The sequence below is a fragment of the Mirounga angustirostris genome, unplaced genomic scaffold, assembly GCF_029215605.1.
Source record: "Mirounga angustirostris isolate CCGP_5_RB_7025 unplaced genomic scaffold, mMirAng1.0.hap1 SCAF_4, whole genome shotgun sequence".
Lineage (NCBI taxonomy): Eukaryota > Metazoa > Chordata > Mammalia > Carnivora > Phocidae > Mirounga > Mirounga angustirostris.
In genome coordinates, this window is record NW_026991712.1 from 101,378,057 (window position 1) to 101,404,399 (window position 26,343).

Below are 26,343 nucleotides of genomic sequence, written 5' to 3' on the forward strand. Positions count from 1 at the left end.
TGATCCTGGAGTCCCTGGATCGAGTCCCATTGGGCTCCCTGCTCAGTGGGGAGTCTGCTTCTCCCTCTGACCCTCCCCCCTCTCATGCTCTCTCTCTATCTCATTCTCTCTCTCAAATAAATAAATAAAATCTTAAAAAAAAAAAGATTTTATTTATTTATTTGACAGAGAGAGACACAGCAAGAGCAGGAACACAAGCAGGGAGAGTGGGAGAGGGAGAAGCAGGCCTCCCGCAGAGCAGGGAGCCCGATGCGGGGCTCGATTCCGGGACCCTGGGATCACGACCTGAGCCGAAGGCAGACGCTTAGCCGACTGAGCCACCCAGGCGCCCTGAGCCTGGTACATTTAAAAACCCGTCAGTATTTCAGTAGATTTGGGGTACTGGAAGCAAGGCCTGGACACTGAAAGATGGGACTGGACAAGATCAGATCACAAAAGGCCCCTTCGCCTTTCCTTAAATTTTGTACCCTTTTTGCTTCTCTGGCCTTACCCTCATCCTGGCCCTGTTTGGAAGCCATGCTATGGAGTTTGGGATTTTTCTTTAGAATCTTTCATTTCTTCAGCATGTACAGATAGAACAACAACAACAAATAGATAATCTGCTCTACTTACTGTAGTCCCTAAACTTGCATGAGTTTATTTTTTTCCTACCATTCAAAACAAACTGTATTCTGGGGTGCCAGGGTGGCTCGGTCATTTAGCGTCTGCCTTCGGCTCAGATCATGGTCCCAGGGTCCTGGGATCGAGCTCCACATCGGGCTCCCTGCTCGGCAGGAAGCCTGCTTCTCCCTCTCCCACTCCCCCTGCTTGTGTTCCCTCTCTCGCTGTGTCTTTCTCTGTCAAATAAATAAATAAAATCTTAAAAAAGAACAACAACTGTATTCCATATAGCAACTCTGCGGAATAAGATACATTTGAGAGAAGGAAAATATGGACAGTTACTACCTATAATGGAAACTTAGAAGACTCAATTAAATATTCAAATGCTAAAATACTTTTGGCAGTATATACACTACTTTAAAATATGTTACTAAACAGCCTACTTGAATGGAAAAATTTTTTAAAATGAGATGGATTTTTTATATTAGTGACTTAGTTAAATAAAAACAAACAAGCCAAAACAGTTCTTTACAGCCATGAGAGATGAGACAAAATCAAAATATAAATATGTATTGTACTATTAAACATCATCACAGGGTTATCACTCCGCTGAAAACAAATTTGAACATTACTTTCTCTTGCTTTTTTGTTGTTGTTGTTGTTAAAAATATAAAGGCCTGTCTTTTTGATGCAGATTAAGAAAATTTCTTAGGTTAAGAAGGCAGACACTTTGTCTTATTGCTTCTACTGAAAATCAATGGTAATAAAAGGTATATTTCCAACTCAAAGATACATTTTCTTTTTTTCTAAAAAATAATAATGAAAGGGAAGTTATTAAGCTGGGAATAAGGCCCTGAAATTAGTGTGTTCTTTTCTCCAGTCTGAAATACCCATTTATAACAAGCAATGATCAGTTTATCAACTATAGATTATTTGATATCCAGTATTATTTTATTTCTTGAAAAATAAAGCTTCTGGCAACTATCTTCTCATGCTAATCTTCTTTAAGAAATGTCTCTATCAATTCAATAAGGTTTGAAGAAAGCCCTATTATCAGGGGCCATGTTACTAAGGCCAGTCTGCCTGATAGAGGATCCTCTTAGGCCAGAAAATGAAGTCAACGACACACAGGACAATCAGATAGTCTAATGTCCAGGAAGCATCTACAGAATAAAATACCTTTCGTTGGACTTCATCAAGATGAAATTTACCTTCAACTTCAACCAGAAGTTGGAGACTAGCACACCTCAATAGCCTAATATGAGGCAGATTAATCAATCTCTAGTTAGGCATTGAGGTAAATTTTAGAAAAAAAAATAATCTGTTTGATTGATTGACACTCAGATTCTGCAAATAGTTTAAAATGTCAATCCTTAATGTCATAAAGCATTAAAGGTTTTGTCTGCATCTCCAGCTATTGAGAGCTACATGATATAAGGACATGCATGAACTAATTGAATGGGCAGACCAAACAAAGGCTTTCTGGTTTTCTTAAAGCATTGTCTTGACTGCATTCTATGGTGATGGCAGTGATGGTGAGGAAATTCTTAAAGGCAGCATCCCAAATTCTAAGCATTTCCCATGGTTCAAAAGCACAGGGAAGCTGCCATGTTATTGGTCACTGCCATTTCAGTCCCTGCTTTCCCATTATAATGCCAGAATACTTGCCCAGTTTGGAGACTTACATAAATAGGTCTGTCAGGATGCCTATTTACAACAGTAAATTTACTTTGAGATTGAGTTAAGACATTGAGGTTACAGGCTTTGGAGGGTGGAGGATGTGCCGAATGATGTACCAGTCATCCTGATTTCCTCCATATGTTTAGACCAGTGCCAGGTCCTCCTCAATGAGCTCTGTGGAGCCATTGCTTTGGGCTTGGATGGCTATGTCCAACCTATTAGCTTCCACCGGGCTGGGAATGGGAGTTCTAGGCTTGTCCTGCTTCCACTGTTCTGCTCATTTCTGCTGCAAATCCTTAGCTTCATCTTTCATCTGCTGATCAGATCCTAGGAGATTCTCCTCCACAGCAAGTTTCCTTTCCAGTGAGGTGTTTCTTTTAATGGTTTAATTCAAGTACAGCTCAACACCCTCCAGAGATTGGACAGAGGCTTATTTTACTGGTCCCATGTCATCATTTGCTTGTCCAACTTTCTAAAATATAGCTTTGTAATTAATCTGTAATTCTTTTAGTCTTCACAAGGCCATTCTAATGCTGAGAACCCTTGGAAGATTTCAGAATGCTGCTTTTCAGAGAGATTCTAGCTCCATCAGGAGGCATTTATTTTCTGAACAGAGAGTTCTTGTTTCTATTTTTAAATTGTTGCAGCTGCATCTCCCTCTCATTTTTTGCTTCCCTCTGGGACTTTCTGCGGTTCCTCTGTATATTCTTTGCCCTTTGCTTCTATGCCATAGCTAGATCTTTTCAATAGCCAGTCTTTTCCTTCATAGAGCTAAAAATGTTCTTTTCCCATTAAGACATGGGAAGAGCTTCATTTTCCTTGTGGCCTGATGTGCAGATGTTAGAGGTGAGGATGGGGTGGCATCTGGGGCACCACCCTAGTCCTGCATTAACTCCCCAAGAGGCCATTTCACATTGGCTTAATTTGCGCTTATTGTGAACTAGAATTCATGAGAGTTTTCTTAATGAATTACAGTTTGGTCAATTTTCTTTTGACCTGTATTTGGGTACATTATTAAAACGTCTGCATAGATTTGAAAACATCATTTACTAGAGTTTAGCTTGATTTCAGAGCTAATTTGGATTACTGATCTTATAACCCAATGTATGAACTGTCCATTTCTCTAGCTTTATGTCATTCACAGATTTAATGAACTTCACGTTGTATATTCTTTTAGGAATTTTATATTGTGTGCTATCCTTGTACTAAATATTACATCAAATGTAGCATGGAGATCCATTAGGATAAAATTCTTTTGAGTTGGTTACAGACTGGTGGAAAAAAAGGTTAAATAACCAAATAATTACAATGCAAAGTAATATGATTAATAATGATGATGCAATTTTGCATTATTTTAGAACTGCCAAATTAGGGGTGACTTCTTTCTCTGGAGAAGGTCCCACTGTGATTCTTCATAAAAATAAATAAATAAATAAATAAATAAATAAATAAATAAATAAATAAATAAATAAAACTGGATGTTTTAGGATACTAAAAGAAAGAAGCCAAGTAAAAGGTTAGTGTACTGTATGCTCATTCTTTATCTAAGACAATGTTAAGCAACTTCAAATATCAACCATTGATTTTCAGCACCCTGCCAGAGGGAAGATTTTCTTTATGTGTCCAAGCAATTTCAGATTTCTCACTGACAGAGTTCACTTGGAGGTAGAGAGGTGATACAGAGGTGTTTGTTCACAATCTCAGACAAGCTCTGTGTGCATGACTGGATGACTTCTGGGTGGGCACAAAGATATTCTGATTTTATCTCTTCTGGTACATGAATAATAGACCACAATGATAACTTATCACATCATAGCAGTATCGGAGTGAGATTTAACCAGGAATTCTTTCTGTTTATTAAATAGAAAACAAGGGCACTTTCTGAACAAAGGGAGTTTTTCACAGAATTTTGCAAATCTTATCTGCAATATGTAATTTATTTAGTGAACATACACAGGTTGGTGTAGCTTTCTTATGAATAGTGTACAATAGTAACACTTCATTAAATTCATTTTTTTTCTTGAAAGAGGAAAAAAACATTAATTGCATAGTGAGTGATACAGTCTTCTCAGATCCTTCAAAGGGTATTTTACCAAGGATCTCCCATATTAGTTATTTAAAATTCTACAGAAGTGCAGAGGAGGTAGTAACATACTTTCCTGATTTTTTTCAACCAAGTTCTGAATTTTTTTTAATTAATTAATTTATTTATTTTTATTCTTATGTTAATCCCCATACATTACATCATTAGTTTTAGATGAAGTGTTCCATGATTCATTGTTTGTGCATAACACCCAGTGCTCCATGCAGAATGTGCCCTCCTCAATACCCACCACCAGGCTAACCCATCCTCCCACCCCCCTCCCCTCTAGAACCCTCAGTTTGTTTTTCAGAGTTCATCGTCTCTCATGGTTTGTCTACCCCTCCGATTTCCCCTGCTTCATTCTTCCCCTCCCGCTACCTTCTTCTTCTTCTTTTTTTTTTTCTTAACATATATTGCATTATTTGTTTCAGAGGTACAGATCTGAGATTCAACAGTCCAAGTTCTGAATTTTAAAAGAGAATGAATTGATCAGACCTATGAAGAGGAAAAAAATGTAACGTAATATCAGAAAACACCTTTTGGTTTTGACATAATTCATAAACTAGAGATACTTATGGGATTAGGAATCTTTGATCTGATTTAAGTTCCTAGGTTGGATACTTAAAATAGCACAATGACTTCTCAACGTCTTTAGCCAGAGCATCTCTTGTCTGTTTTCTCTGTTTGTTTGTTTGTTTGTTTGAAAAAACAAGATATAGTAATGGTGGTTTGGAAGAGTCAAGTATGAGAGGGGTATTGATAGAAAAATTTTCAATTTTAAAATGTATGTTTTGAAGAATCACATTTTCAAAACAGTTTCATATTTTTCTGGGAAACAAACAGTGACTCCTCAATCGAGTGCTTCCATAAATACTCCTTTTGTTTTCCAGTTCCCGTTAGTCAAGCTCCAGTTCAATTTTTAGCCTTCCATTATCATTCCATCCATGTAATATCTTCTTTATGCAAATTGATGAACACATTTTGTTTCAATATATTTATACATGTGGTATTATATAATGCATATTATATAATATATTATATTTATATACTATATATGCCATTTGTTCTTTCGACTTTTTGTGTAGGTTTAGTTACTCTGTTGCTTACTTGATTAAGTAAAGAAGTATTTGAGTGTCTCTAATGTGCCTAGCATGATTCTAAGCTCTGGGAACACAACAATGAACAAATCAGATATGTAGAGTTTGCACTCTAGTGGGATAGACAGAAAGTAAAATAAGTAAATTAGAAGGTGATACCCAAGAAAAAGAAAAAAAAAATGGAGAAGGAGAAGGGAGGGGTGAGTTAGAGGTTAGTGATTTTGAGGGACCAAAAAGGTCTCATCAAGATAATGATAGCTGAGTAAGGAAATGATGGAGGCGAGGGAAAGAGCCATGTCAATATCTGGAGGAAGAGCATTCTGAGTTATTGGGAGCAGCATGTGCAAAGGTCCCGAGGTAAAAGTTCTCTTGGTGTGTTTGAGAAGCAACAGGGTGGTCACCACGGCTAGAAGTAAAAGGGAGGGACAATAGGAGACCTGATTCTATATGGATTTAGAAGTTCTCAAAGGCTTTGGCTTTTATTCTGACAGGGATAGAAAGGCACTGGGGGGATTTAGGATTGACAGCATTGGACTTACATTTTCATATAATACTCCGTACCTTGTTGAGAATAGAGTGCATGGGGCAAAAATGGAAGCAGGGAAACAAAACAAAAGTCTATTCTAATCACCCAAGTGGTAAGGGAGGGGAGAAGTGGTCTGATTCTAGAATGCAGAGCTCTCCATTAACTCACTAGTTCTTTCCCTGCCTTAGCCCTGGAATCAGCCATTATATTCTGGAACCCAGATTTCTGATTCCTTCTAATGGAGAAAGGTATTAGAAACCAAGTTCTGGACACTATGCTCATTGATACTAGGTCATTTCAGTGGACAGAAAATAGATAATTATTACTTTTTAAGATTCCATGTGTTCCTACTGAGATTTCTAATTCCAATTCCAACTCTAAGATTCTTTCTTGAACCTTCTCAATTTGTATTTTCCTTCTCCCGTAAGTGAGAGTTTGGATCTGAAAATATGGATGTATTTACTTACTACCTCAATTTTAAGATATACCTGAAAAAGTTTGAGAATTGCCACATCTATACTGCTACAAAGACAAATTCTACTAAATTAAGTTGAAGATTTCTTTTCAATTCTCATTGTCTTTAGACTGAGGGTGTATAATCAAAGTACTGTGTATAGATATTATTTAGATTAGCATATTTTTCCCCTATGAGGTCATATATTCTATTTATTATGCTGTCTATTGTATTTGTTTCTATTTGTATTCAATTTTAGATTTCTCCATTTAATTTTTATTTAGTTTATTTTTTTAATTGTAAAATATTAAATTGTTCCCAAAGTCCAAACTATACAGAGCTATTCTCAGAGAGGTGTTGCTTCCTGCCATCTGATCTCCATCCACTAAAGAGCTAATTATATTAGCATTTAGTTACCGTTGTTATATTTCTTTTTGCAAAAATAAACAGATATCTGTCTATGTCTTTCTCTACTTTTTCCTATCTAAGATACAGTAAATAAATTACACATATCTCTGTATACTGCTTTTTTACTTAATAATATATACTGGAAAATTTTCCATATTCATTCATAAGGATCCTCCCCTTTCTTCTATAGAGCTCTGAGTACATCATTGGATGTATGAACCATAGTTTACTCTATTAATTTCTAGGTATGGGCATTTAAGTTGTTCCCAATATTTTGAAATAACAAAAAATGCTGCTATGAAAAGTCTTGTGTGTACATATTTCCTTATTTTGGGAGGTATATACAGAGTAAATTCCTAAAAGTAGGATTGCTGGATCAAAGGGTAAAAGCAAATGTAGTTTTGTTAAATATTGCCAAAATAGCCTTCAGAGGAGTTTTACTATTTAGCATTCCCACAAGCAATGTATGAAATTGCCTGTCTTCCAACAGCTGCTCCCCAACCACAATAGAGAGAATGTTGTCAAATTTTGAATTTTTGCCAACTTGACAGTATTGCAGTGTAGTATTAATTTGTATTTTTATTATTGTGAAAGGATACCTAAATTTTTGACCTGTGCAATTAGGAGAATGGAGATTTCCATTAACTACATTGTGGAATACTGTTTGTTCTTTTTTAAAGCAAGGTTTGTAGTCACTATCAGAGTCTCAGTTTTGGACACATTAAACAACCTGTTGGACATTCAAGTGAATTTGTTAAGTAGATGCATAAGTCTAGAGTTTCAGGGAAGAGTCTGGGCTACAGATATAAAATTTTATGATATTATAAATATATGACATTTGCATGCTTGAGACTTGAAGAGATCACCAAAGGAATGTATTATTTAGAAAAGAAGAGGTACAAAAATTAAGCCCATGGGCTCTGTCACCTTAAGAAATTGAGGAAATGAGGAAGAACCAGATAAAGAAATTGGAAAGGAATGTTCAGAGAGGCAGAAGGCAAACAGGGAAATTTGATGTCTTAGAAGCCGCATGCAGAAATATTTTAAGGTGGAAAGACAAATGTTGCAAACAGGTTAATCATTTGAGAACTGACCATGGGATTTAGTGCCATGGAGGTCTTTAGTGACCTTGATAAGAGCAATTTTTGTGGGTGTTGGGGTGAAAGCCTGATTGGACTGGGCTCAAAGGAGAACAAGCAAAAAACAATAAGATTGTACTGAAGATTTGCAATCTATACCCTTTTCAAAATTTTTAACTATAAGGGGAACTAGAGAAATGGGCAACAATTTAGTTATCTCAAGAATAGACCCCAAGTCTCTATACTTTTTTTTGTACCTTCATAGCACTAGTTACTGTGAACATTTTTATAATAAACACATAAACTCTGAGTTGAAAATCTTTTCCAGTATAGGAATATCCCTCATGCCTTCGCAGATAGAGTAAACAAAAAGGATTTTTTTTCCCAGATGGAAGTCCATTATTCTTAATATTGAGAAAGATGCAAACACAAGTAATTCCATTCAGAGACTGAAACTTGGGAGGATATGTTGCCTACTCACAAGGTTCTGTGAATTCCTTACTGTTGGAGTGATCTTCCAAACCATGACATCATTTGTTATCAATTGTAGTCTCAACACAATATGTATTTTTTAAACTTACTCAGGGAAATGCTTTATAACTTTTTGAGAAGCAGTGCATCATACTTGAGAAAAGCTGTTAACATAAGGTCTTGGACATTCAGTTCCTTGAAAAGAATATAGACAGACCTATTGTTGACATATTCTCTCAACCAAATTACTAACCTTTTCTTCTTTGATTTATTTGTACATTTCTATTATCACAATTATTTGACATGTTAATATAAAATGCTCTCCTAAATAGAAATGCCTTATAATTTTCCTTTTAGATTTTTATTTTTAACAGAGCAATGTCTTACACAATTGCAGTAAATTACCATAACCCTTAAAAGATTATTATGTATAGTTGACTGGTCTGTCTTTTGGAGATCTCACCAAAGGCACACACAGGAGAATGGGAATAACGTGGTACCATATCTTTGGAAAGACCATCAAATCTCTCTACACAAGACCTCTTAGTACTAATAAAATGCCTTTCAGCTGAGGGCGTCAATGTGCTTTACCAAGTAAATGGAGAAAGGAAAGTAAATTTTAGTGGGATCCTATCTCAAGCAATTAAGCAAAATGAAACAAAACAAAACAAAGCAAACAACTGTTCAAAAATGGGAAAAAACTTAATTAGAAAGCAATGAATTGTGTTCATTTATTAATTTCACAAATTTGTAAGAAATTTTATTGTCAATTTCTCCTTTGAAAATAAGAATTTCATTTCATTTACTTTTATTTACTAATTATCAACGAAGATGAAATCTTTGACACATTTGGCTATGTCGGGTCTGTTCAGTGAATGCATGATTTTCTACTTCTTTATCTAAAGTTTAAATACCCAGGACAGAAACAGTAGTAGAGTTAAAATATCACCCATCTGCTTTAGTAGTAAGTAAGGAAGTAATATTTATTTGCTTATTTGTTTACTTATTTATTTAATATTTAACAAACTATTAGCAAGCCTCATACATGAAGAGCACTAACAATTTAAAACAAGCCAATAGAACAGAATAGAGAACCCAGAAATGGACCCTCAACTCTACGGTCAACTAATCTTCAACAAAGCAGGAAAGAATATCCAATGGAAAAAAGTCTCTTCAACAAGTGGTATTGGGAAAATTGGTCAGCCACATGCAGAAGAATGAAACTGGGCCATTTCCTTACACCATACACAAAAATAGACTCAAAATGGATGAATGACCTAAGTGTGAAAAAGGAATCCATCAAAATCCTTGAGGAGAACACAGGCAGCTCACTCCAGTGTTTGAAATTTCTCCAGCTTTTTGTTTCAATACGGTTGAGTTAAATCTCTTGCCTCTATTACAGTAGTCTTGAATAAAGTCTTCCTTGCCTGATTAACCCATCTGGTGCAACTATTCTTTGACACATGGGCTATGAGCTTGGTGGAATCAAGAAAACTGGGATATAACAGCAGTGATGAAGACACTCAGGATGAAAAGAGTTCCTGTCATATGCATGCCTTGAAACAGAAGCCATAGAATCCTGTACACACTCCTTATAGTAAAATGAATTTGTATTCCTGAAATATTATTATTTGAAACCATAGAATGCTAGAGCTTGAAATGGACTCGATATCAGTAAATCCACTCTCTTTGATGGGTCATCTGCCCAAAATCACCCATATAATCAGAGTTAGAACTGTAAAGCTGGTCTTCTGATACCTAGTTCAGTCCATTTGGGGCAGACCTGTGTTTTATATCTGTTTTAGATATATTAGAGAATTTTTACGCTTCTACTCACAGAAGCACATCTTGTATACCTGAGATATTATTACTACTCTGATAAAGAGCTTGATAATAATTGAATGGGGTAACTACATAAATTGTCATAATCTGTTTCATACGCCAACACAAATATTTGAGCTAATGTCTTGGACTTAATATGAAATACTATATCATATACAGCCTCATTGTTTGAATTAAGACCTACCAGTCAATGCCATATATGGTTTTAATTTTAAAACATCCAATTTTGCTTCAAGCTGTTAGGAAAATTAAAATGCATTATTTTTAGGTTTTACAGCATTTTCAAGTAGTTTGTTGTTATGAGATGAATACCGTAATCTATCAGTTTTTTTATTCATGATGCTATTTAAATAAATATCAGGTTTTTGTATGTGCTGTTCAACTTCTCATTATCATGCAATAAAGCCTTTCCAAATTGCCTGAGGTTAGTGCCTTTGTTAGAACCCACAAGATTGGAAAACATAGCTAGAGTCATGAGAAAGTTAACTGACCTATATTTGCAAAAAATATATAATTAAAAAAAATTAACATCAAGGTCACATCACCAGATTTAGCCATTATCAGGCTTGAATCACTAAAGATTAAAGCTCATAATGATTAATTCATAGCAATATAATGTATGTCTGTGTGGTCATCTGCATTTAGCACCTGAATCAAAGAATTTGGCTTGAGAAATGTCCTGGGTCAAAGAGAATGTTTGGGGCTGCCTTGATGTAAAAGTAGTTTAAAGAGAGCACAAATGAAACTCATAAATTATCTCTTATTTTTACCATAAAAAAGAGTCAAATGGAATGACTATAATATAAAGCTAAGCATAAGCTGCTCTGCTCCTGAGTTGAAAGGTTTAGAACTCATTTAAAAGTGCCTATTGGTGATGACTAGAGCTTAGTGGGAAGGACATTTTGATTATCAGTTTCAAAGTGTCAGTTCATCTACTTAGTGTTGTAAATGGAAAGAAAATGCCATGCAGCAACTGTTCTGTGTGCGTAACAAATGGTTAAGTACTTGTTCTATCACTCGGCTTAATAACAGTCTGCATTTGGAAATACAAAAAGATCAAAACATTTAACTTGCTAAGGAGTTACAACAGCGCTTGGTAATTGACCAGTGACATCTGACCTCTCACTTGAGTGAGAGCTCGGGCACGTGCCACGAGCAACGCTGAAGTCCTTCCCTTATGTTTCTGTTGCATAATATTTGTAGTCCTGAAGCCAGTTCACAAGTCCTTGTGTGCAATTCAGAAATCTAAAAGTTTATTCATTTGTCGTATGTTTTGGGAAAGTCTCTGTGGCAGGAAATACTGACTCCAACTGATGTGAAAAAATTTGTATTTTTATTTATCACATTTTAGTGTGACTCTTGATTTGTTTCATTTTAGAAATACTATTGGGTTTGGGAAGCCTGGGTGGCTAGACTGGTTAAGCGTCTACCTTCGGCTTGGGTGGTGATCCCAGGGTCTTGGGATGGGGTTCCGCATCGGGCTCCTTGCTCAGTGGGGAGCCTGCTTCTCCCTCTGCCTGCCGCTCCCACTGCTTGTGCTCTCTCTCTCTCTCTGAGAAATAAATAAATAAAATCTTAAAAAAAAAAAAAAAAAACTACTGGGTTTGATTATAGGGATCTACTCTAGGCCCTCTGTGGGCATTTCATACAATGTGGTCCAGGGACTATATTATCTTCCTGAAATCTGAAAATGTCTGCATTCTAAAACCCAACTGGTCCCAGAGTTTTCTTTCAGGGAATTGCAAACTTCTGCCCCTTACTATATATTGCATACTCTGGCAGCTCTGGCTAATGTCTGTATCCTTCTTCTGCAGAGTGGAGCTGCAGCTGGGGTGGTTGCCCCTCCCAGCCTTACATTCGCCAGCCCCTCTTGCTGCAGATCCCGTGACTAGCTATCACCAGTCGCATATGAACCTAAGTGAAGTGTCACTTCTGGGCCAAGTCTTTCTTAAGAAGCAGGTGGGGTCTTGAAGCTCCCCCTGGTTGACACTGAGGAAGTACCCTTCTTACTGAAACATCCCCCGAAAGGAACAAAAACCAAAATGGGTTGAGCCAAGGGCAATTAGGTACAGTGACAGATGAGAGCCTGAGTTTGCAACCCAATTTACTAAAAAGACTCACTCCAGGGCGGGAAGACCACCTGTGTAGGTTCAAGTTCAAATTCTTTCTTAAGAAGCAGGTGGGATGTCTTTTTCTTTCTTCTGCTGGCTGCAAGCAGAGTCTCCAAAGCCCAAGTTGAAGGCAGAACGAGAAGGTGGAAGAAACCCAAGTCTAGAAATCATTTTGGGAAGGAAAGCTGCTCACTGCCCAGAAATACCAACACTGTGTTGTTAAAAGAGTGAGAAATAAATTTCCCTGGTGTAAAACCTTGAATTTTTATGGCTTATTTGTTATAGCAGCATTGATAAATATACATTCTGTCATGTGATTATGTGTTGTTTTCTAATTATTAAAAATATATAATTGTGTTATTTTCTAATTATTAAAAATATATTGTATATTAAAAATAAATAATTACTATATATTCTCTGAGGAAGATACTACGTTTTATGCCTGTATCTAGTCAATTGTATAAGGAAGAAGGTACAATAAAGAAACTGCTTTTACATAATTGAAAGAATTATCTAGACTTTGGAAGCCAAAAAATTGTATTTAAAAATTTAAGTGTCATTTAACAGTCATGTAACTTGGAGCATTCCACCATCTTTTTGAACCATGGTTTTCCCACCTGTGAAACAGAGATAATGATATTCATGTGGAGAGCTGTTATGGAAACATCTAGCACTGATCAGATGGCTTTGCACAAAGTTGTGCCAACCAGTATAATGCTTAACATCAGTGCTCTACAAGGCTTTTTGAAAAATAAAACAGTAGCCACTAGAAGTATATAGTGATTTATAATTTGTAACATGTTTTCAATATATTATCTCATTTTCTTGACATGGCAACTTTGGAATGTCACTATGGTTAGAAATATTCTTTTTACTATTAAAAACGAAGAGGCTCAGAAGTTCTTAAAACTCATACATGAGAATATCAGAGGTAGAAGCTAATTCTTCTGACATCTACTTCCATGTTCCTCCTCCCACAACAAAATCTTAAAATAGATAGGTTCTCATTTTTCTCTTCTATTCTTGGGCAAGTATTTGAAGAAAGTACTTCTGTGTTGTTGCTTTGCTTGTATAAGACCAAGGCTACTACATAGACTGAGTTTAAATCTTAAGCAGATATTTATTTACGCATCTAGGCATAAGTTTGTTTGGTGAGCCTAAGAAGATCTATCTATCATTTCTCCGGTTTATTAGTGGGTCTATTGACATTGTGAAGACATTATAATAATTATAACATCTTTGAGTGTTTACCATATACCAGTTATTCTCGTAAATTTTTTATACATTAATTCATTTTATATTTTAACTACCCTATGAACTACTTAATATAATTATCCCATTTTACGTATGAGAAAACTGAGGCACAGTGCAATGAAACAACCTTCTCAAGGTTATATGGCTATGAGCTGCAGAGCCAGCATTTTAGTCTACCTCCAGAGGTACCTCTTGAACATCACGATATCCCATCTCTCAACATATGTCAATATATATTTAATTGATAGCGAGTTTTTGTTCTACAGAATTAAGGGAATGGACTTTACAACTTAATACCATACTTAGTGTCTAGGGTGGCATTCTTAAAGTGTTGGAAACTGTTTTAATTTTGATCTAGAAAATTACAATTTAACTATATATAATGAAACAGGTCCCTGTCTCAATGAATTTGGAGACTTATATTCAATAACAAGTCCGAATAGGAGGAAGGATATTTAAATGGGGAGTGGGAGAGGGAAGCAAGGGAATAGAGGCCCATATTCAGAAGTAAAGAGATACAGAGGTAAGAGATACAAAAGGAGAAGATAAAGAGTGTAAAATTACTGAGAGGCTCCAGATGCCGAAAGAGTCAGCAGAAGAAATGGATGACATATGGAGCTAACCACTGAAAGGAGATGATTATGACATTCTGAGATCCCGTCCCATGGATGGGTGGGACCTGGGAAACCAAATAGGTATAGGCAGGGAAAAGTGTTGAGCACATCAACTACCTTAAAAAAGAGCTATTATTTCATAATTAAAACTTGAGCATTCGTTATTTCCATTGAGTCCTGATGGTCTTGACTATTATCCCATCCCATATTCCCATGAAGATGTCCTCACAGACAGTCCTTAAGAAAAACTCACAAAATTACTAATGCCATGATGCAAATATGTTTCTGCTTTTGAGATTTTCAGAGTTCTTTTAAACATTTGATCATCATATAATTTTAGCACTCTCATGCTTTTAAAATTTACTATCATTTACTTCGTGCTTTGTCTCTTCTCATGCATTAATACATGAGGTATCATTGTAGATTAATTAAAGGGGGAACTCTCAGAGCCAGACAGATATGGATTATAATCTTTGCTTATCCACTTCCTAGATTTGTGACCTTGAACATGTTACATAACCTCTCTAAATCGTAATTACATCATTTGTAAGCTGGGGAATAATAAAAGTACCTACTTCATAAAACTGTAGTGATAGTTTAATGAAATAATGTTTGTAAATCACTCAACGCAGTTCCTGACCCATAATTAGTGCTCAATAAATATGGACTTTTATTAAACTGGTGGTACACTTTGTGAAGTTGATTTACCTTTCCAAAGTGAGCAATGTCACTCTCTTCTTGCTGGCAGGAATAAGCTCACCAATCTATCTCACGGTGCCACTTGGCCCGGGGCCTGCATGCTGTGACTGGAATGGGATGAGAGGAAGTTGACTGAATTGGCCCAGAGTCCAGTGTTACACACTGAATGTGTGGCACCTGGGAAGCTCCCCCTGGTTGACACTGAGGAAGTACCCTCCTCACTGAAACATCCCCCGAAAGGAACAAAAACCAAAATGGGTTGAGCCAAGGGCAATTAGGTACAGTGACAGATGAGAGCCTGAGTTTGCAACCCAATTTACTAAAAAGACTCACTCCAGGGCGGGAAGACCACCTGTGTAGGTTCAAGTTTAAACCGGGATAACCAGTTGCCACAAACATCCCAAAGTCTGCAGGGCGCAGAAAAGCAATGTGAAGGAGAATCTTTTTACACCAAGTCTTGAATGAATTGAGTGTAGTTTCAGAGAGAAATAATGTGAAGGGGAAGTCCTTTGGGGTTTTATTTTTTCCTTCCTTTAATTGTTAAATAACCCAGTCCGCAGAGAGAGAATAATATCCCCACTTTTACTTTGTGGCCCCATGGTGGATATGAGACCAAGAAGTGATTGTTTTGTTAAATATTTACGTCCTTGGGCTATTACAATCACTTTAAGCCCACAGGCCTCCATCAATTTTATGAATGTCATTAATCTTGTCACTTAACCATCTTGGCCTTCGGTTTTTGTTCTCCTCTACCTTGCTTGTCCTTGATGGTAAAGAGCAAGGGGGATTCAATCTCAGAAAGGGAGATGACTCTCTTCCTTCCTCGTGATCAACACAACCCACCTGTGCATATACTGTGTGGGTCGGTTTTCCTGTGAATTTTCATCACTGCCTTTACCATAGCATTTGGAATTAAGGCATTTTTCCTTCCTTTTACACAAATATTTTATCTTTAAAAAATTTTTTAAGTGATATCTCAGTTTCATTTGACACCAAGAAGTCACTGAGGTTGAAGAAAAGGGTTGGTTGTGAGATGAACCATGAGAGATGATGGACACTGAAAAACGAACTGAGGGTTCTAGAGGGGAGGGGGGTGGGGGGATGGGTTAGCCTGGTGATGGGTATTAAAGAGGGCACGTTCTGCATGGAGCACTGGGTGTTATGCACAAACAATGAATCATGGAACACTACATCAAAAACTAATGATGTACTGTATGGTGATTAACGTAACAATAAAGAGTTTTAAAAAATTTAAAAAAAAAGAAAAGGGTTGGTTGTGGATCAGGTAAAGAACAAGTTTGAAGAGCAAAGGTTAGGGATGAGAACTGCAAGGGGGCTATTAAGTAATTGTCCTCAAGTTCATGGCCTTCAGACCTGAATGGCAAAAAGCACAAATTCTTCTGGTTAATCTAGAAGCTATGCTTCAGTTATTCCTTCATGTACCATGCATTTGTTCATTGAAGAAAGACGTATTGAGCTCCTACTATGTGCAGAGTAGAACGCTTTTCATTTCCACTGGGAAGGCAGGCATGCTAATTACTGCTATAAAACTATCAAATATACACTTATACAAGGCTACAAACAGATACGATATAATACAGATACAGTATAGACAGAAACAAAGAAAGAGCTGAGGACACCTGGAAAAAGGAGCAATCAATTCCCACTGGAAGCTCTGATAGCTTTACGTCTAGAGTTGGGAAAAGGGAGAAGGGCATTGCAATGCTGAGGTATGCTGGCTTTCAGCTGCCCTGCACAGGCCAGTGGCCGGCGGCAACCTCCGAGTCACCCCTGGAGCTACAGGCAGCTCTCCTCAGAGGGTCACCACACATGCTGTTTGTATGATGAGAGCTGGGGGTGGCTCTGGTTTACACTGTTTGTACTGGTGTCATTTTTAATCCAGCCACTGTCCAGAGTGAATGGCTGGTTACGCACAGCTCCTCTGCCCCTTGGTAATAGGTGCTCCTTTCTGGCTCTTGGTCTCTCACCCTAACTCTTCCTCCAGCCCATAAAGAGGAAAGGGGTTCAGGGCAGGACCCTCAACCCTGAACCCCCAAGGTGAGGACTGCCAGAGGACTGAAGAGGAATGATCAGAGAGTGTAGGTCTGGGGCTGAGAAGATGGTCTGGAACAGAGAAAAGAGTAGCGTAGGGTCTTCTTTGACTAGGCTTTTGCCTGGAGGTTTCCATATGTGTGGTGTGGAATATCTATGCAACGTATTAATAGATCACGAATAAAAAGTTTGCTGCTCACTTATGCTTCATAAATGCTGTACGAAGCAAGCATACACTGGTTTCTTTACTCAAGATTTCCTATGACCTTTAGGTGCTCAGTGACCATGTGATCTCTGCACAGTGCTGTGTACAACATGCCGTGTGCCCAGACTGAGACATCCAGCCATGGAACATTCCATTTCAGGAAACCCAGCTTTAGGCCCTGAACTCCGTATGTTGCTGATGTTAGAGAAGATGAAGTTTTCTGTAGTAATTCACTGGCTGTCCTTTAGTTATGTTATTGGACTTTCTGCTCGGTTGCCATATGTCTTCGCTGTTGCTTTATTTGTTTGTTTTTTCCAAATAGTTGGTGGATCTGCAAAATATTTGTGTAAGGAATCCACCACATCATTGTCACTTTCTAGACCTCTTATTTTCTACTTAAGGAAATGGAATCACAAAAATATGAAGTAAATAGCCCCATTAAAAATAGATTTATTATTTGTCATCCTAAATTTCCCATGGGCTGTGGGCTCATTATCAATATAAGGTAGCGGGAAAACTCCTCAGGTGGGGGAGTCCAGATACCTGAACCTTCATACTCTACCATTCACTAATGGCTCCTGTAACTTTGCAAAAACCCAAGGTGTGTCGTCTCAGTTCCAAATTCCATAACCCAATATTTAAGTCTTACTTTGTTTCCAGTCTATGGAAGATTCTGGAACAGGATTAAGCAATTTACCTTGGAGTAAGTGACACAGCAGCAGCAGCAGAGATGGGACCCTGGAGATGTATTTCCAGTCACTTCTTAGCCTACTAGCCCCTTTTGAAAGCTCTGCTTTCCTTTTTACATTTTTGGAAGTTTTTCAAAATACGAAACATCTTATAAAAGATTAAGCCTAATGCCCCATACCAACATTTCTTTTATATGAAGGCCTCAGAGTTCACTGGGGACTGTGGACTAACATTTCCTAACATCTCAGTGATCACCCTCCCCACCCCGCAGATCTAAGAAATTCAGGTCAGAATATAATGTAAGTAGGCGTGATGCCCTTGGGAGGGTGCGGACCAAAGCTTAAATGGTCCCGGGTGCTCCAAAGCCCTCCCCCGCTCAAGACCAAGTCCCAGCCTTTTTCTAATATTAATGAATTACTTTCAAAATTTGCACGGATAAATAAATCACTCAGAGAGTCGTGAAACACTGGGAACAGAAAAGTGGCAGCCTGACAAACCCAGGCCTTGCAAAGGCTTTGATTTATTTTGTCTCTGTGCCTGAGGGACAAAACAGGTAATTTTCCAGTGTGAGGGTAATTATCCCAGGCTGGCCATCTTGGGAAAGGACCCCCTGGAGCTGCTGGCTGACCTTGGCACTTTTATCTTTTAGCTCGTGCCAACACACTGCTGGAGAGAAATCCTATATTGCAAAGAGCTCTTCTCTCACTCCCCCACACTTGCTTGGGGTCACATGATGTGGTCCATGCTCCCTGGTTTTCTCCTCACAGAAGAATGAAACGCAGGTAGCGAAACGTGCACCAGTTAAGCTAAATGTCAAATCAGAGTCAAGACCCAAGTCTGCCTAGATCTTAGTGACCACAGCTTTGAAACCCTAAAATTGTCATGTGTCTGGTGCTTGAGGTGTAAGCAGCTAATAAAAAGTCAACTTGGATTAATGAGAAGCAGCTTTCTAATAGAGCTGACACACAATCAAGCGGATCAGTAGAGGGGATACGAAATGATCTCTTACAGCTGAAGGGGCATCTCGCAGCGAGCCAAATGCTTTAGAGGAATTTCGGGATGTTCCATCTCCCTAATACAATTTAATGCTTTTTGTAATTAGTTGGGGATGTGCCAGAGAGCTCTAGATGGCCTCATTTTCTTCTTTTAACTTTTGATTCGGTTCTACTCACTCTTTCTTTATAGCTCTATATTACATTTGCAAAAATGGGACCATTAACATATATACCGTTCAGCGACATTTTCCTTCCATTTAATGGTGAGTTTTGACTATCTCGCTTCAAGTATCGCTCAGGGCTTAAGCATGAGACTGCCTGGGTTTGAATCCCAGTTCTTCCACTTACAAGCTGTGTGACTTTGAACAAGTTACCTGATATCTAAGTGCCTTCGTTTCATGGTCTGTAGAATAGGGATGATGAAAATATCTTACCTCTAAGGTGGCTATGAGAACATTATAAAGTCTGACGTATGTGAGGCATATGTCTGTTTGTGTGTGTATATGTGTGACTGTGTGTGGACTTTTTTTTCTAGTCACCGAGTAGCTTTTCATTTTGTGGATATACCCTAATTTATTCAGTCATTCTGTAGTGGATGGTCATTTGAGTTATTTATTAATATTTTTCCTTTATATTCTTTTGTACACAATTCTGCACACATCTGGGCTCCTGTCAAGACTCCTCTTCACACTTTCACATCATCTTTCCCTATAAATATTAAACTGTATTCCTTCTCTTTTTATCTCCCCCAGCCCATTATACTTTCTATCTCTAATTAAAGTGGGGAAGGGTTTTCTATCTTACTATAGAGACAGAACTCAGTTCACATATTTGTCCTTTTGAAAGCTCCAGCGTCTAAAGGTTTTCTGTCTGGCTTTGCCCAGTGAACTCGCTACATTGTTTTATCCTGGACTTGATTACTTGGGTCATAAAGAAAGCAAAAATGGACATCTTCTTAGCAGTTTATTTTTACCTTCAAGTAATGTCATTCTTCATCTATCGCTTTTCCTGCTGACATTTTATGTTAAGGGTCACTCTGCTCCTGACTTCTCTAACTTTATTCCTACAACTCTTCCTTGACCACTTCTCTCTCCCATGTTCCCCGAGAACAGGGTTAAGGGAGATAAATGAGACACATTCTTGCCCTCAAAGGAGCTAATGTATGAGGAAAGACAGCAAATATGGTCTGACTTGTAGCCAAGACCTACGCAAATGCTATTTGATACTGAACAAAAGAAGTAAGCCTATGATTGCAACATAGTGTGAAGATCTCTATCACAAAAGGGTTGCAGAAAAGGAAGCCAGGGGGCAGAAAGGTTACTTATTTGCTCCTGCCTCTGGGTCTATGAGGCAAAGGACCTGAAATTGCTGGTGTGTTGGAAATACCTCCTATTGAAGAGGAAATCTGAGGTTGAAATTCTTTTAAAAAATGAATAGGAAAAAAATAAGGGTAGTACAAAATCCCTACACTGAAAACCATTTAAAAATCAAATATGCTAAATACGTACCATTTACAAAAAAAAAGAAAACGTTGACCCAAACGTCCATGTGCTTTAAAAAAGGCACTGCCAGATTTAAAATGAAAAATAAGAGTATATTGGGCGCCTGGGTGGCTCAGTTGGTTAAGCAACTGCCTTCGGCTCAGGTCATGATCCTGGAGTCCCGGGATCGAGTCCCGCATCGGGCTCCCTGCTCGGCGGGGAGTCTGCTTCTCCCTCTGACCCTCCTCCCTCTCATGCTCTCTGTATCTCATTCTCTCTCTCTCAAATAAATAAATAAAATCTTTAAAAAAAAAAAAAAAAGAAAAATAAGAGTATATTTAAAAGTCAACTCCATCTTGAGTTATATTTTAAATAAAAACAACTTCAATGATTTGGTCAGTAATAATTGCTTTTTCAGTGTTTTTCTCCAGGAACTATCAAAATGTTATTCTAGAAAGAATTATGGAGGGCACCTGGGTGGCTCAGTCGGTTAAGCATCTGCCTTCCACTCGGGTCATGATCCTGGGGTCCTGAGATCCAGCCCCACATTGGGCTCCCTCCTCAGCAGAGATTCTGTTTCTCCCTCTCCCTCTCCCCTTCCCCCCCACTCATGCTCTCTCTCTCAAATAAATAAATAAAATCTTTAAAAAAAATAGAATTATTGAATTAAAACATAAATGGAAAAGTAGAAGAAAATGTTGATTTTCACTTCAAAATAATTCACTGAAATGCTTGTTTTCCACAATCTTATGCACCAGTGAATAGTAAATTCTCAGTTATTTTGAACTTCTCCAAAAAAATATAATTTATTATCAATAAATACTCAATTTCCTCTTAATTTCTTGCTCTCTGCTTCCACCCCTCAAGGAACAAAAGAGAATTCCATTTCACATTATCAAAATAATCGTCACTATGGGGAAAAAAAAAAAGCCTTAGTGAACGTTTCTGTGGGCTCTGGGAATTCTACCAACTCAGGATAAAAGACAACCAGACACATATATCAACTTTATTATCATTTTCACCAAACTCTCAGATTTATAGCCCAATAACTATAAATGCACCTATAAACTAAAATTATGAATGTTTTTGTAGCAGAAACTGTCAGTTGTTCCTTCTTCCTAGGTAACAAGATCCCAGCTTTGTACCCAGGCCCTCCTGGGGAAGAGGGTCAGATTAACCTAAAGAAATCACCATAATTCCTTTTGTTACTTTCCAGCCTGGCTTGCCTCTGGGGTTTATTGGTCAGTCAATTCTGACCTATGATACTTGAAGAGAAATATGTTTTGGGGAGCATGGGGGGCTATCAGGAACATACCCCTTTTCTGCCTTGAATACAACAGTTATCTTGAGACCAAAATGTGACATTCAAGATGGAAAGGTCTAGGGAATTCCAGAGCCATGGGTCCTGGAAGTGTTGAACGCCTGAACCAACATCAGGAACATCTTGCCTCCAGACTTCTTTTACTGAAGAAAAATGACTTTCTACTTATTTAGGCCTCTGAAAAGTTGACTTTTCTGTAACTTTCCCAGAAAACATTCTTATTAGATATAGTTAGCAAGTTTGGACACACAATCGTTACTTATTAATTTATGCACTCAAGAGGCATTGATTCAATATCATTTGTCTAGCCATCCATTCATCTATTTATCATCTATCAATTTATTTCAGAAACTGAGAAATTTCTATGATTTAACTTGCAATGTTTATGGACTACAACTATACTCCTGCCTACCCTGTCCTTCAGACCTCAGCTCAATCCTTATCCCTTTCAAAGAAGTGTCACCTAACATCTCAAAAGCAATAAGACCCTTTTTGGCATTTGTGACATTTACTTTTTAACATGGACTTTTATGATTTTTTATACTAAATTTTAAGCTCGAGGAGAGCAGGGAACGTGTCCAGTTTTGCTCATGTTTGCATACTCAATTCTGACTCAGGGCCTAAATAAACAAATGTTAGATATACAACACATATTTACTGAACCCCTAAAGTGAGCCTAGCATCTGTGCCTCAGAGAAAAATCAGACTTTCACCCTATGCCCTTTTTCTCACCTCTTTCATGCACTCTCTTCCTACCCTGTGATGATCCAGTGTAATATATTCAAGGCCCACATGCTTTCCGAGAATCTTCTTTTCTACATATCTCTGAAGGATTACTCTATCAATATTCTTTTTCTGCCAGTGTCCAGTGTTCAGCTAAGTGTTTCAGAAAAAAACATTTTGTGCTTTCCTTAGTGTTAAATCATTTATGATGACTGTGGATGACCTGTGTTTGTAAATAACAGTAACAACAACAATAATAATAGTTAACATTTATTACTTACTAGGTGCCAGACACCACTGTAAGCATTTTCAGTGTATAATTCATGTAATCATCAAAATAACGTTATGACGTAGGTTGCTGTAATTACCCTCAGGTTGCAGATAAGAGAACTGAGGCTTGAGGTGACAATCTATTGTCCTAGGTCACACAGCTAGTTGTGCTGGAGCTGGGTTTAAACCCATGAAGCTATGTCCTTAACCGTTACACTACAGTGGGGTCCCCAGACTAGTAGCAACTGCCTTACCTTAGAGCTTGTTAATAACGCAAATTACTGAACCTCATCCCAGGCACGCTGAATCCAAAACTCCGGGGGCGGGAGTCCAGCAATCTGTGTGTTAATAAACTCACCAAATTATTTTGTTTTGCACATTAAAATTGGAGTCACACTCATTACATTATGCTGTTTTACACAGGGTGATCAAAACTAGCAGAATTCTATGAAGGTTAACTAAAAAGAAAACCTAATGAACTCCCCAAGCTCCAAGGAAATAAATGCTAGAATCGCTCTGAGGCAGGGACTAGCTGCCTTCCATCTTTTTTTAATCCAAGAGATGAATGAATGAATCCTTACTATGATACCTGTGAGGATCATCCTTCCATGTGTGTGTTGGACATTGTAGAGAAAAAAAGCAACAGTATGGAGGATGTCCAGCGAGGTTAAAAAAAAAATACATATTTGAAAATAAAGAAGAAATAGAAGACTATGACCAAATCCTTAAACTGTAGGCTGGCTTTCCCAATGCGTGTTATAAATCTAGGTCTGATCTCCCTACCGTTACCTGGATGGAATAAGAAAATTTGAGGTAATTGCATTATTAAATTAAGAAAGCATAATAAGGTAACTGAGCTATGCCAAAAATATATAATACACTCATTAGTTCAATATACAGGGGATTTGAATTCTTTGCTCATTTGTATTATTTGTGCCATGCCCAACCACTTCTTTTAGCTCAGATAATCAAATCTTGAATGTATGTGTATGTGCAGTGGGGACTAATTGGTGTAATTAATGTATGTGTTATGGCTTTAGCTGGCTAATGTCTGAAGGGAGCAGGAAAAATAAGCAAATTCATGAAGTAGGTTTTAGATTAGCATCTATACCCAAGATAATTTTTTTTTTTCAGCAAGAAATTCAGCCTTCATTATGGCCTTTAGTTAATAGAGATGTGGTTGGATTTCACAAGTGAACTTGCCTCCCCCTAAGGAGTCCAGTTTAGCATAGACATTTTAAATAAACTATAAGTTGCCCAAAGCAGAAGATTTAGGTTAAATGATACTCTGATAATATAAAGTAAACTAGAAATATAATTACAAAAGTTAGCTTAAAATTTCTCTTTCTCTTTCTCTGTGAAAATGTTGAGTTAACTTTCCTTTTTCATTTCATTTTGCTTTTGTGTTCTGCCTGATTTCAGAAAGGATTTGAGGCTGTTTATAGAAGTAAGTGCTCAGGGTGACTGGGTGGCTCGTTGGTTATGCAACTGCTTCGGCTCAGGTCATGATCCTGGAGTTCCTGGATCGAGTCCCACATCGAGCTCCCTGCTTAGCAGGGAGTCTGCTTCTCCCTCTGACCCTCCCTGATCTTGTGCTCTCTCTCTCTCAAATAAATAAATAAAATCTTTAAAAAAAACGTTAAGTGCTCAATAATGAGAAAAAAATTATAAAGAAATTGGTGAGAAAGAAAAATGAGGGTTGGTTTAAAAAATGATACCTTCACACTGTACTAAGTATACTTAAATATATTACAGTGAAGTTCAAGCTCAAGAAACATATATGGAGCCTCTGGGTAATGTAAACTATAGCCCCACTCCTGTTCTGAAGAACTTTACAGTTCAGCATGGGGATGAAGTGGTATTGGAAACAGGTTCTAAAATCTGCATTTTCTCCTCAATTCTTTTATCATAGCCATGAACGTGGTCAAGGAATTCTTTCCAATTGGATTAACTGCTAAGCCAAAAGACACATGTTTGTATGTCACAAAGATAAGGTATTAGAAACTATACCTAAGGGACCAGGTTGGTTGGTTGGTTGTTTTTTTCTGATTTTCACCTTTGAATTTTATTAACCAAAGTGTTTCCTTTTAAATCTGTAAAACCGTGTGCTAATATTGTATTAATATTTAGGTTAGTCTATGTTCTTATAAACCAGATTTCTTACTAGCACCTGTTAATCTTTCTTTCTCTATATGAAACCATCAAATTTATATGAGCATCAATCACCTTCAGTAGGATCCTGGGGAAAACAATCACAGAGTAGAGGATGCGAGAACAACAATTAATATGCAGCATTAAATCTATCAAAAGGGTATGGAAAAGAACACTCAGTCATTGCACTGGATTTAATTTGCCGAGAGAAACAGCCTTCACACCTGAGTCACACTCACAGCTTGGTTTTCTCTCAATTAAGCCCATGCTTGTCTGAAGCAATGAGGGCTTGGAGGACAAGAGCAGGGCACATGCTAATGAAATCTCCTGCAGAACAAGGGCATGAAGCAGAAAGTGTTGCAAGGAGGCATCGCATAATCTGTATTTAAAATTTCTTATTAAGCAAGCATTTAAGACTTCACTGTACATCAGATATGCCACAGAAAACCAGCCATAAAAATCAGAGACTATTAGAGATTGCCATCTGAGTGCAAGCCATTGTAAGATTATTGTGAAATATATATTTTTAAGTGAAAACAGGAAAATTCTGTAAGATTTTAAGTTTGCTGCAACGTGGTTTCCTCTAGCAATTCTCAGCTTCGTGTTTTGCAGGCCTGTGGTGATAAATGGCATTATTTAAAGGGCCATTCAAATGTTAGTCTGTGGTATTATGTACAGCCACATAAGGCCAGAGCATTTAGAACCAATTTATCTCAATAACAATTAAAAAAATAAGTACCTGCTATTTACTGATGCTCTGTAGCACTCCCCCCAAAACGCAAGACCCTGGGTTCACTTGTGATACATGGCAGCTTTTAGAGAAATAGAATTCCAGGCCCTGCCAAATGAGTTTAAGATAATGTTCTTTTGTTACTTGCTCTTTTACTTAAGTGTCACTGCTTTGTGTAAATATTTATTACTGTCAGTGGCACACATTTATCGTGGATAAATGCATCATTCAGTAAATGTATGTTGAGTAGGTACTATATGCCAGGTGTTGGTTTATGCACTCGGGATATGGGAATACTCCAATAAACAGTCTCTGTTTTTAAGGCCCTCTAGTCTTTCTAGTAGAAGAGATACATGAATAAACCCAGGGTGGCAAATGCTGAGACAGAAGCATGTGATGGAGGACATAGGAGCACAAAGAGTGTTAAGAAAGAGAAGGATCTAATTCAACACCTCCCACAGGGTATGCAAGGACATAGGAGCTGCGTCTTGAAGGAGGAAGGAGTTAGTGCAGCAAGGAGGGAAGGAAATAGAAATGGTAGGGAGTGACCTCCAGGCAATGGGAACACTTGTGCGAGGCAGACTTGTAGGCCATCATAGTGTGTATGGAGAATTCTTGGATTTACATTATGAGGCATAAAGTGTTTGCTCATGTGTGCTGTATTTATCAAGATGGTAGGGATATTTGGCAGAAATGGGGCTGAAAGGCCATAGTTAATGGTTGGATGATAAAAATACAAACAAACCCATAGAATACACAAAAGAACTTGGCTCATTCTGTGGGTGACATGAACCCCCTGAAAATGTG

At 37.7% G+C, this 26,343-nt stretch overlaps 1 long non-coding RNA gene across 2 annotated transcripts in view; it reads right to left on the minus strand.

Moving 5' to 3' along the window:
• Window positions 1-26,343, minus strand: part of LOC123859320 (uncharacterized) — a 160,852-nt gene that overhangs the window by 39,498 nt on the left and 95,011 nt on the right. The window contains exon 4 of one of the 2 annotated variants that reach the window (XR_008507750.2): window positions 22,527-22,993. The exons of the other annotated variant lie outside the window; for it this stretch is intronic. This is a non-coding gene — a long non-coding RNA (uncharacterized LOC123859320). Of the gene's footprint in view, window positions 1-22,526; window positions 22,994-26,343 lie in introns of those variants that run through there. 2 annotated transcript variants of the gene reach the window in all.